At 45.3% G+C, this 12,750-nt stretch overlaps 1 protein-coding gene and 1 long non-coding RNA gene across 9 annotated transcripts in view; one reads left to right on the forward strand and one right to left on the reverse strand.

Annotated features, from left to right (window-relative positions):
- Window positions 1-12,750, reverse strand: part of SLC4A4 (solute carrier family 4 member 4) — a 1,258,962-nt gene that overhangs the window by 834,781 nt on the left and 411,431 nt on the right. The gene's annotated exons all lie outside the window — the stretch shown is intronic.
- Window positions 1-12,750, forward strand: part of LOC138510542 (uncharacterized) — a 276,432-nt gene that overhangs the window by 216,581 nt on the left and 47,101 nt on the right. For both annotated transcript variants that reach the window (XR_011280405.1, XR_011280406.1), the window contains exon 3: window positions 1,835-1,923. This is a non-coding gene — a long non-coding RNA (uncharacterized lncRNA). The remainder of the gene's footprint in view (window positions 1-1,834; window positions 1,924-12,750) is intronic.

Consider the following 12,750-nt stretch of genomic DNA (forward strand, 5'->3'; position numbering starts at 1 on the left):
TCACACGACTACGCTTACTCTCTCCTATACACCATCATTCAATTAGAACACACCTATGCTATGACACATTCGGCCTAGCTGTTCTCACACTAACATGACCCCACTACCACCTCATCATCCTAATAAAACACAGCTAGCTGAGCACATTCTGGATAGTTTTAGGTGTCTCCTCAGGCCTAACGCAGCCAGAACTCAGCCTGAGTGTCCACCCTCCAGACTGAACACACCCAACTGATTTCTTCAGCACCACATCTACCGCTATGAAGCAGCTATCATGCAACAACCACACGAGCTGCACACATATCTGGTGCGCCCACGCACAATAACACATTCTCTCTCTCTACTGACCTGAACTACGTTTCCCAAGGGCGTTCAACCTACCAGCTCTTTGAGGTCATACCAATGATACATAAGGCGCTATAAAAATGCCAAGTAACATAACATAACTTGCATACAGCAGAACAACAGCAGCCAGCTTCAGCTACACCGCAACCCCAAACAATTCCCTTCTTTGGAAAGCTCATCCGTTTCCCTTCGGGTGAGGAATCCATAGAGGACGATCTGGAGCGATGAAGCCTCTTCTGAGATCTCCACGAAGGCGATGAAGAGGAATGACCTCAAACACTTAGTGTGCTTGCCGTGCCGCTTGGCTCGGTGTGGAGACCTCTCTCCTGCACTCTTATCTTCGGACAATTTCTTTGTGGGGGTTACCGAAGACAATTTTGGGGAGGGTTTGCCCAAAGAAAGTTTCCCCTTCCTCTCTTTTAAGGCTTTTCCAGTCATAGACTGACACGAGCCACAATCGGTGACGATGTGGGCCGACCCCAGGCACCAGAGACATACCCGATAAGGATCGGTTATAGACACTTTAGCCAAACACTAGGCACATCTCTTAAAGCCTGTTTTCGGGGTATGAGTCAGCCTTTTTCAGACAAAACCCGTAACTGCGCAGTTATCAAACACGCAGAGCCAAAGAACCGTTTCGAGCTACTGTGCAGAAAACTGAACAGAGCCGATGTGTGCCTTTTGTGCCAGAGTCAACGTCATACTCGAGGAGGACAGAGACCCTCGAAGGACACAAGTTCAACGACGCACAGCGCCCTATGCTGAGAAAAGGTTCTGAGCTGCAAGCAGGATATCAGAGTATATCAAAAATGAGGAATACATGGGAGGACACAATCCATTCAAAAGCAGTGTACTGACCATGAAATGGGTGAAGGGTTTCAGTTAAGAGGATGAAGATAGAAGAGGCTTTGGTCAATGACGGTGGCTATAATGAATGAAGCTATGTCATTCAGAGGTAAATCTACCTCCCCAAAGTTTGTTATCATCAATTTCAAGAAGTATAAAAAAAAATGATTCATTTATTGTGCTTATATGCATCGTCCAATCTGAATTATTGGTCCTGAAGAAGGCAACAACCAAGTCAATAGAACGTTGCCAAAACATCTGGTTAGAAGACAGTTAGACCCCACGCTACTGTTAACCAGTTAGAAGGGCACCCATCCGGCCCTTGACAATTAAGTTTAGATGTACCCCTGCTAAATGAATTCAACATTTGAAAAGTTGAAAATTCAACTGCGTGAATCAGTTTATATTTGACGAAATCAGTCATTATGTTAAAGTTATGAAAATATGTTTACTGTTTCATGTTATGTGTCGGAATTCTTTTTCTTCTTTTTATTTGTTTGAAATACCTCTATTGTGCACAACACTGTCATTGCCATGTTATTAGATTATGAAAACATAATTTGTATGACTTTGTGCTTACTGCGTGTTTGGTGTTACACACAGGTACAACAATAATAATAAAAAAATATATTTTTCTAAACAGGTGCATTGGTCAATATGAGGAAGATGAAGGTGCAATCACTGGGAACCATTTGCTAAGTATAGGGGACCAAAATATACACATGCAATAAGGTATAGTCATGTCTTTAAATTGTATATACATGTGTTGGGAACCCATTCGCGTATGCAGGATATTGAAGGAGTGACATGTGGTAATGAATATGTACGTGGGTGAAAATGACTTGGAAAGGAGCCAGTGATGGTAGGGGGCACGGAATATGCATGCACGGGAAAATGACTCAAAGAGACGCCAAGGGACGGCGCGAGGAAGGGGATATTATGTTACATGGGAGGGCTCAGGCGTTGGGGTGTGGATGGAGAGTTAGTTGGGCAAGGCGGTTGGGACGGGGTAGCGATCAGAAGGAAGCGGTCTCTGTGGGGAAAGAGGCAATGGGCAGGGGGAGAGGAGCATGTTAAAGATTGGGATGAGAGGATGGGGCAGCAAACGGACAAGGAGTTATGAGGGGGCAGATTTAGTTAAGAGGACAGGGTACAGCTGTCCATGATGGGGAAGGAATACTGCAAGCTAGATTTTAGGATGGTACCGGAGGGGCAGTGTATGGTCCTAAGCGGTAGTTGGGGCAGAAGAACAAGTTACTTACCAACTGTAACGTTCTTTCGATTGGATGTTCCTCCCACGTATTCCCTATCTTAGATATATCCTTACCTTCAGCTTTGCTGCTTCGGAAATTTTCTCTCTCTCCACCAGAGGGCGCTCCACTCGAGGCGGCAGCGTCGATGTCCCTCGGCGGCATCCGTTGCGTGTCGACATCATCCATAGTATAAATGCCTCGAGCGCGCCCATTGGCCTCAGTTCTGTTTTTTCGTATCAGGGCCCACGTATTATAAACAAAGGCGTGCCTCTTATTGACCCAAGCCTTGAAAGAATTTAGAGTGTAAACCACGTAAACTGTACTGTGGGGTAGGATGGGAGGGTCGATGAGGAATACGTGGGAGGAACATCCAATCGAAAGAACGTTACAGTTGGTAAGTAACTTGTTCTTCGAATGGATTGTGTCCTCCCACGTATTCCTCATCTTAGATAGATAGACTCCCAAAGCAGTTTTGTATTGGAGGCGGGAGTACATTTGCCTTTTAGTCATGTACCGAATGTAGTACAGAGTTGGCAAATAAACCTCCTTGAGATGTAGTTGAGTCCAAAGCATGATGTTTGATGAAAGTATGCATGGATGACCATGTGGCTGCTGCACAAATATCTTGCACAGGGACACCCCTCTTAAGTGCTGTTGAAGTTGCTATGCCCCTAGTTGAATGGGCTCTTAAGCCCTCAGGGGGATCTTTTCCAGCTAGCCTATAGCACTCTGTTATGGCTAAAATGATCCATCTTGATAATGTTTGTTTGGTTATGGCTAGTCCCAATTTACGGCCAGTGTATCCCACAAATAGTTGATCACACTGACGTATCTTTGACAATCTTGAGATGTAAAAGCTTAGAGCCCTTCTGGGATCTAGCCTATGCAGTCTTTTCTCTTCCTTACATGTGTGTGGAGGAGGGTAGAATGCAGGTAGAATTATTTTCTGTGACAGATGAAAGTCTGAAACTATTTTTGGCAGAAAAGATGGTTTAACTCAAAGGACAACTTTATCTTTATGAAAGATGGTGTGAGGAGGACCACTCGAAAGTGCCTGCAACTCAGTTACTCTGTTGGCTGAAGTCAATGCAATTAAAAGTATAGTTTTTAATGTAAGAAGCCTTAACGGACAAGAATGCAAAGGCTCAAAAGGTGCACATGTCAGAAATTAAGTACCAAATTTAAATCCCACACAGGAACTTAAAAAGGTACTGGTGGAAAAAACATTGCTTAAACCTTTTAGAAATTGTATTATTAAGGGTATCTTAAAATTAGATCTTTCTTCTGATGCGCTTGAAGATAGATAGCGCTGCTACATATCCTTTTATTGTGTAATAGAAAAGATAATACCATTGGAATGTCACATTCAAAAGGATCCACATTCTTATCCTTGCACCAGTTACTGAATTTATTCCAATGACACCGGTACAAAGATTTTGTTGCTGGCCTTCTGGCCGAGAGCAACACCTCCATAACATCATCCGGAAGGTCCCAATCCTTGTATCTCAACCTCTCAGAAGCCATGCGTGAAGGTTGAGTATGTTGACCTCTGGATGGAGAACATGACCTCCCTCTTGCGAGAGAAGATCCTCTCTTTTTGGAAGACGTATTGGAGGGCAGATGGACATGTCGAGAAGGTCCGGATACCACGTTCTCCTGGCCCAATCCGGGGCAATTAGGATCATGGTTTTCCTGAACTTTCTCAACCTCCTGATTACCTGAGGGATCACAGGGACTGGAGGGAACGCATATAGAAGAGGAAATTCCCACTCTACTACAAATGTGTCTCCTAAAGCTCCTCTCGGGGGAAATTCCCTTGAGCAGTACAGTTTGCACTTCCTGTTGACAATGGTCCCGAACAGATCCACTTGAGGGGTTCCCCAAAGGGCGAAGATCTCCATAAGGACTTCCCGAGCTATCTCCCACTCGTGAGAGACTGTGCTCTGCCTGCTCAGAGAGTCCGCCGCTGTGGTTTGCTCTCCTGCTAGGTGAATGGCAGATAGAGAGATCCCTTCTTGTATTACCCAGAACCAGAGCTGCATTGCATCTGGACAGTGGGTGACCCTACTCCTCCTCTCTTGTTGAGGTAGTACATGGCCACTGTGTTGTCCGTCATGATCAGGACATTCTTTCCCCGTACAGAGGGCAGGAAGGCCTTCAGAGCTAGTCTGGTCACCCTCAGCTCCAATAGGTTGATGTGTAGTCTGGACTCCGATAGAGACCAACGACCGCTGATTGTCAGATCATTGGTGTGGGCCCCCCAACCTGTGAGTGAGGCGTCCGTCACTACAGTGATCTCCGGCCATGGCTGCCAAAATGATTGTCCCTTGAGGATGTGTTCTTTGCAAGCCCACCATTGTAGGTCCAGAGCTACTCTGGTTGGAACTTGTAAAAGATCTGTCATTTCCCCTGAAAATTGGGACCATTGAGCCCTGAGGGCCCATTGAAGGGATCTCATCCTCAATCTGGCCTCTGGCACCAGAAAAATGCAGGATGCCATGAGGCCGAGCAACCTGAGAAAATCGAAGGTCGTTAGATACTGGGCATTCTGGAATTTTGTCACCATCTGCAGAATGTGGTGAGCTCTCTCTTCGGGAGGCGAGGCTTTGCCCGAACGAGTATCCAACACTGCTCCTATAAACTGGAGCTTCTGTGATGGTATCATGTTTGACTTTTTTAAATTCAGAGAAAACCCTAGTTTGTGAAGGAAGTGGCAAGTCTAGGATAGATGATCCTGGACTTGTTCGGGAGAACGTGACTTGATCATCCAATCGTCCAAATAGGGGTAGACATGAATCCCCCCTCTTCTGAGACTTGCTGCCACTACCGCCATCAACTTGGTGAAAACTCTTGGGGCGGAGGTCAACCCGAAAGGCAGAACTCGAAACTGATAGTGAGAGTTGCCAATCGCGAACCTCAGGTACTTTCTGTGCTTGAGATGGATTGGCACATGAAAGTAAGCATCCTGAAGGTCCAATGATACCAACCAGTCTTGAAGTTGGAGAGGCTGAAGGATCTGAGAAAGAGTGATCATCTTCAACTTGTCCTTCCTGAGGAACTTGTTCAAATTTCTCAAGTCCAAGATGGGTCTCAGTCGTCCGTCCTTCTTTGGAATGAGGAAATATGGAGAATACCAACCCTTGTTCCTCTCCGCTACAGGTACATGTTCTATTGCACCTTTCTGTAGCAGGGTTAAAACTTGCTGCAACAGGAGCGGGTCTGGATTTTTGGTAGAGTTGTAGTCTGGTGGGTGATTCTGAGGTTTCTTCAGAAAGGGAAGGCAGTAACCTTGGGATACTGTTTCCAGTGCCCATTCATCTAAAGTAATGCCTCGCCATTCTTTCAGATGCTGTGAGATCCTGCCTCCGACTGGGGTCTTGTGAGTCAAAACCTCAGAGTGGTTTTGCGGCAGCTCCAGCAGCGGTGAAGGGACAGATGCTGCTGCTGGGGCAGGTCTAGTGCCTCTTCCTCGCCCCGAGGACATTTTCTTTGCCCTCTTTGATTGGCCTGTCCCCTTCCTCTCCCAAATGAGGAGTAAAAACGAAATGGACGACCCCTCCAGGAAGATGAGCCTGTGTATTGGCGTTGTTGAGGTTGTCGTATAGAGGCACTAAGTGACTTTGCCACTGCCTTGGAGGTCTGCAGCCTCTCCAAACTTTCATCCGCCTTGCTGCCAAACAACCTCGAGCCATCAAATGGCATGTTAAGGAGTCTAGATTGAACATCTGGTGCGAAACCTGACTTCCTTAGCCACGCAAATCTGTGTAGCACTGCACTAGATGTCATGGACCTGCTGATACTGTCAGCAGTGTCCAAACCTGCTTGAAGGCATTCTCCCGAAGCCTCCTTACCATCGTTAATTATGGATAGGAAACCATCACGTTCCTCTCCTTCCGAGATGTGTTGAGCTGCCGCTGACATGCAGTCCCACAGAGTATAATTAAATCTAGCCAATGTACAAGATACATTGGTAGACTTTAGAGTCATGCTCCCTGATGTAAAGACCTTTTTCGACCAAGTATCTATTTTCTTGTCATCCCTATCAGGGGGAATAGTAGGGTATGCAGCATTTTTGTTGATGTGGCCGCCTGAACTACCAAGCTCTCAGGAGAAGGATGTTTGCTCAAGTATTTTGGGTCAGAGTTACAAGGTCTGTATTTTGCCACATATTTTTTATTCACTGCTGGACTAGATTCCAGCCTTTCCCAGGCAGCATTTACTCTTTTTTGCAGTGCAATATGAAAGGGAAGTATGGGGTCTGGTTGAGGTCCTCCTGACAAAATATCTGTCATATCATCATCCTGGTATACAGGTGCATTACTACCCAATCCCATAACTCTGTTACTCTATTCATAAGTTTTCTGTAACCCAGATCAGCATGTTCTGCTGGATCTGGTCTCTCAAATTCATATTTAGGAGAGGTGTCTATTTCCACTTGCAGACTGTAAACAGTCGTACAAACATCTTTTGTCCCATATTTTACACCTGCTGATGTAACCTCAGGTTCATCTTGTCCATATTCTTCATTTTCTGATGACATTTCCCCATATACAGAAGACATAGTGTGGAAAAAGTCATGTCTGTTTTCAGGGTGAAATACCTTCTCAGGAATATGTTTCAACCCTATATTTGGTGTCGACGTCGACAGAAAAGTCAATGGTGTCGAAGTCGTAGCCGTTACCTACAAAGTTGTCGAGGTATTCTTCGATGTTTTAGAAGGCACTATAAATGGTGTCGAAGGAATCTTCAAGGCAGTCAACGTTGTCGAAGGAATCTTCGAAACACTCGACGCCGTCGAAGAAGTCTTCGAGGTCATCAATAAAACACTCGACGTACCTTTTTTCTGTTGGGTCGTCGACCCTTTATACTCGATAGCCTTCGACAGAGCCTTCGAAGATGTTATTGTTGAAGTCTTTTATGACTTATCAACGTCAAAAGTCTTTTTCTTAGAGTCTGTCTTTTTAGGTGTCTGGGACGAGTCCTTAGAAGACACCCTCGACAATTTTTTGTCGGACTTTCTAGTTTTAGACCTTCCTCTGTCACTTTTGTGAGCAGAGGCATGACCTTCAACAGACATTTTTGAGGGGGTCTGGGCCGCGTTCTCAAAAATTTTCATCATAGACTCTCTAAATGCTTCCCACTTTTTAGGGGAGTCGTGCTTAGTTGGACAAGTAATAACTTCCTCTGAAGTTGAGGAAGAAGAGGAAGAGGGAGATCGGTGTCATCTCTTTTTCGCCTTCTTAGGCTAAGAATAAGAAGAGGACTTCCTTGATGTACTCCTCAATCGTGATTTTTTATGGCGTTTCGCCGAAGATTAAGCCGAATCTTTACTCCCCCTCGAAGAAAACTTCGAGGATTCCTCCCCCACCGCCAGTTTACCTCGTCTTTCTTTCAAGGCCTTATGGGTCATAGATTGGCATGAACCGCAGTCGTGGATCCGATGATCAGACCCGAGACACCAGAGACAGTTACGGTGAGGGTCGGTTATCGACATCTTCCTTCAGCACTTTAGACACTTTTTAAACCCCGTTTTCGGAGTTGATGGATTAGAGGAAGACGACATTATTCAATTAACTGAAGCACCGTTTTTATACAACCGAAGCAAAGCTAACGGAAATAAGAAACTGAGGCCAACTGGTGCGCTCGAGGCATTTATACTACGGATGACGTTGACACTTGACAGATGCCGCCGAGGGACATCGACGCCGCCTGCCTCAAGTGGAGCGCCCTCTGGTGGAGAGAGAAAAAATTTCCAAAGCAGCAAAGCTGAAGGTAAGGATATATCTAAGATGAGGAATACGTGGGAGGACACAATCCATTCGAAATAACACCGCTGGGGAAGGTTGTTCTGGTTGCCAGAGTCTCAGCCAGTTAAAGGAATGGTTGGTGTAAGCTTCAGGGTTTTTATATTGTTTAGGAGGGTGGTAAGTGCTGTTGAGACAGACAGGCTAGCCCAGGAGTACAGAAAGAGGAAGGAGCTAGTTGAACGAGAATGGTGCACCAGCTCGGGGAGGGGATAGTGGGAGACTTATAAACCCACTAGGGACTGAAAGGGGGAGGGAATACTTGAGGGGATGATTTAGGGAAGGAGGGGCAGGGTGGATAGGTATTTGTACAAAATATTTTTTAGTCTGTGAGGTTGAGAATCTAGGTTAGCAAATATTTGTAAACTTGGGTCTGTCTCATTAAAGCAACCTGTTCCACTTAACGTGAGTCTTAGAAGCTTTGGGGCAGTTTAGCCCAAAGATGTGCTTGCTTGGAGTTGACTTTACGAATGTTGTGATCCTGGGCCACTGTGTACTCGCAGCATTGTTCACTGCTTAAACTCTTGTCCACTGCCTGAGCCACCTAGCACTAAGGCTTATCTGCTACTGTTCCACTTTCTGCTTGTCAGTGGTGCAGCTGTCTTCACTTGAGTGTCCTTGAAGCTGCATTCTTACGTGGTGCAGTTACAGATTTTCCATTTGTTCACCTTTTTCTTACGGTGTGCTTTCCTTGTTGGGTGAGACTGCACCTCTGTCCTCCCTTGTATTTGATTTATACCCGTTGCCAGTGCAAGTGAATCCGGTGGTGAAAGTGGGTCCTGCCTGCTTACATAGAGCCTGCACTGCTTTCCTGCCCAGCCAATATTGACTGCTTACCTGCTCACTTAACTTCATTGTGACCTGCCTGCACCTCTTCCTCACAAGCGTTGCACCTCTGCCAGACAGCCTCATTATGAGTTAGATGGTAAGTGGTAAAATTGGCAGTAACTGAGTACCACTACACCAAATTATGAGGTTGGGTTTATAGTGGGGGATTTAACCCCAGGAAAACCTCAGAGGTAAATCTTCCCACTCAATGCCGAAAACTCATCAGAACTGGCGGAATTACCATGGCAGTAATCTTGCGGCGATAATTCTGCAAAAAAAATGCCACATTGGGTCCAATGGACCCAAAATTAATGGGAAATTACACCAACACTTGTAATCAGGCGGAAATTCCACCAGACTAAGTGGCGGTAACAGTAATTCCTAAGGGCAATTTTTTGGCAGATTTACAGCCAAATTTCCTCCTAACTCGTAATGAGGCCCAAAGAGTTTGGAATCGCATCCCCTCCCCCTTAGCATATGTTTGTGGTCCCTATGAAGCCTCTAGCTGAAAGGAGCCTATTCTCCACACAGCAGACGCTGTCACAGCCTCAGTCAATCGCAGAACACAACCACAACGGTCCCTGACTCTAATTCAGCTAAGCGTTTAACAGATCTGGACCAAAAACATCTAAAACCCAAACCACAAGGAATTGACCAGAACAGCTGACATCAGAGTCATTACCCCGGTAATTATGTTTTAACTATGATATACCGTCTGCATAACTGTGCTGTTTTCAACGAAATTCGGCTTTTGAATCCGATTCTGACACCTGGACCCAGTTGTTCACAGATGGTCTATGAAGGACTGGAACACATGATACCAAGAATCCAAGATCCATCCAGTAGCCGGAAATCTCAAGTGCTTCCCTGCCACTGACTTCAAGGCTATTCTGGTGCAGCATCGGGATCATCTCACTCTCCACCAATGTGGTCACTCGTGGCTCAGAACCTAAAAATGTAGTCAGCCGAAAATCCTGTTTAAATGAAAGACGGCCTGAAATGGCCCAACGCTAAACCTGTAACTATGCATGCACACTCACGCTTGAACCTAGGCCTGTTGGAAAAGTACTCTCCAAGCCAGTCATGTAGTAATTTTGGGTTTTCAAACGTATTTCTCCTACACACCATTTATACATAAATCTATCCGAATTTAATAGAGGCACAGTGCTACAATATTATTTCTGTCTGGACAGTGCTTTTTTAAATGATAGTGTTACCACCTATCTCCTCTGTCCCACTCCATTCCTGAGAGTTTAGCCTAGGTTGTTTGATCAAAACAAAACAATACGTGAGCAAACAACAGCTTTAGAGCCTGGTGAAGAATCCTAAGAACCCTCTTATGCTCAGTCATGGACATCCCTTCCTCTGGGATGAGAAAGGCTTGAATGCGAAACCTGGCTACTGCTTATACTACTTTCGGAGCATGCCTAACATCTCAAAGTCAGCAGATTTATAAATATCCATTCCCTTCCTGCCTAGGCCTGTCATATGGGTGTCTCTAATTAAAGGCTATAACACTTTACCATGGAATAAACTTTGTGGTCGGTACTCAACAAAAAATATACGGTTCTGACCTTCCAGGATATTTTATTTTCTAAACATATGCATGTCCATGCTTTCTGGACTTTAACCCATCTCAGGTGCATTTATTCCTCACCCCTCAGCTATTGAAGGTCACTGTGTACATATGTACTCGTGTCATGTGTGTTCAAGTGCAATCCTCATTACCCTGGTGCAAATAGTTGTCTTCCCAAAGCACAGGTGGAGCCTATGTAATGTGAGCCTATGGAAGCGAGGTGATTTGTGTGTGGTTATAGAAAGCGTTGCGCCTCTCATATTGCCTCATGGGTGAGGCGTCACATCAATTCCCCAGAAGGTATCTTCCCTGCAAGATGGCCACCATGCAGTCCGATCCATGTCCTTGGCTATCTTGCAGCCCCATGATGCAGTGTGTAATCTAAGGTCTCCCATTAACCCTATGCATGCCACTGCGGCGCACTTCTGCAAATGCAAATAGCTGTGTATACTGCCAGTGCAAAGATCCCATTGCTAGGATACTTCTGATTTGTGGGCAGAGAACCGAGAACAGAGCTGCAGATGGGGAAATACACAGTACCTTCAGCGATCAGAATTTGTGGGCATAATACCTAAGGAATTTTCAGATGTCCTAGCTGCCGTTGATCTTTAACGCGTGATAAAATGAATAGTATGGCTTTAACATCTAGATTAGAAACCTGCCTGATTACATGTCTTTGAAACGGGCATAGACCGCGTGTGCTCTTTTTTTTTTATAACAAACCCCTTCCTCATGACAGGGTAAAGGGGCCTTTGTAGTAAAGTTCTGAAGAGTAAGTGTTTTCTGCTTCTTGTTTCATTGTAAGGTCTGAGTTTCGACTGAGGTCTTTGTGCATTATGCGTGCAGGTGGCGGTGCCCAGCACTGCAAAACGACATTTGAACAGGAGTCACTGGAGCATATGCATCTATAATTACAATCCAGGTCAGTTGGATATTAAACACTGGCAATAACCAGGTGGGTGCTTTTCGTGAATGGGCCCTTTCAAGACGTTTCTATTATTCTGCGTTCAACGGTTGGAAGGCAGGAAGCAGTACAGGACGCCCATGTGGCAGTTTGCAATAGAATGCTGTGCAATTTCGGCATTCACTAATAAAATGCAGAGACCATGCACTACAGATTAACATTGTGCGTGTCCACAAGCTGGCAAATTAACAGACCAGCAGAAAATGGTGGCCTGTACCTACAGCCCATCTGCCCATGCTTCCCTTTCAGAGCTACTGGGCAAGAAAAAGGTATGTGCTTCTGCTCTGCAGATTCCATATGTTTTAAATATCGAGATTACAGGATGGCTCCACAGAAAAGATGAAATCACGCTACTTGCACGATGGCAAGTTGCCCTCACGATAGCCGAGGTGCTGTAAGGATGTTCTGGTGGCCTCCAACTACAGTGATAGTGTCCAGTGTATAAATGGACCCATCCACCCAGAGTCCAACAGTTGCCCATATACTTCCCAGCGGTGGAGGACTGGGAGCATTCCAAGGTGACTGAGAGGAGAAGGACGGGCAGATAAGGAATCTGCTTTAGAGACATTATATTCAGCAGAACCAACGCTACCCGTAAGTACATATCTTATTCTTCTAATGGATACCATCTCCACTACAGATTCCTTATCTTTGAAAGATTCTCCCAGAAATAGCTAACAGTTTGGAGTAGTGGGGTGTTTGGAATCTACAAGACAAAGAAAAATAAGTCCCAACTAAATATGAATGCAGTACAGATCTTCTAAACAAGACATCAACCCCAGTGTCTGAACTTAAGACAGTAGTGTTTCGAATACGTGTGCCGAGTCATAGAAGTCACCACCACCTTGATGATTCCTTAGACCGGCGCAACCTCTAGTAGAATGTGTCACAATCCCCTATGGGGGAATCATTTGCACCACCTCATAACAAATCCTAATACCTGTCACAAATGATAAGCTGATGGCCAACTTTGTCACAGCCACCCCTCTGCATGGCCAAAAGCAAAAACCAGGTCTCTGTCCATTCTGTATTGATCCAATCTAGCAATGTAAAGGTGCAGTGCCCTATTTAGGTCCAGTCTGGGTCGTATATCCTCGGCCTTGGAAGGATGAGGTTTGAGAAATAAAGAATGCA

This window comes from Ambystoma mexicanum, chromosome 6p (genome assembly GCF_040938575.1).
Source record: "Ambystoma mexicanum isolate Mex_15411 chromosome 6p, UKY_AmexF1_1, whole genome shotgun sequence".
Taxonomy (NCBI): domain Eukaryota; kingdom Metazoa; phylum Chordata; class Amphibia; order Caudata; family Ambystomatidae; genus Ambystoma; species Ambystoma mexicanum.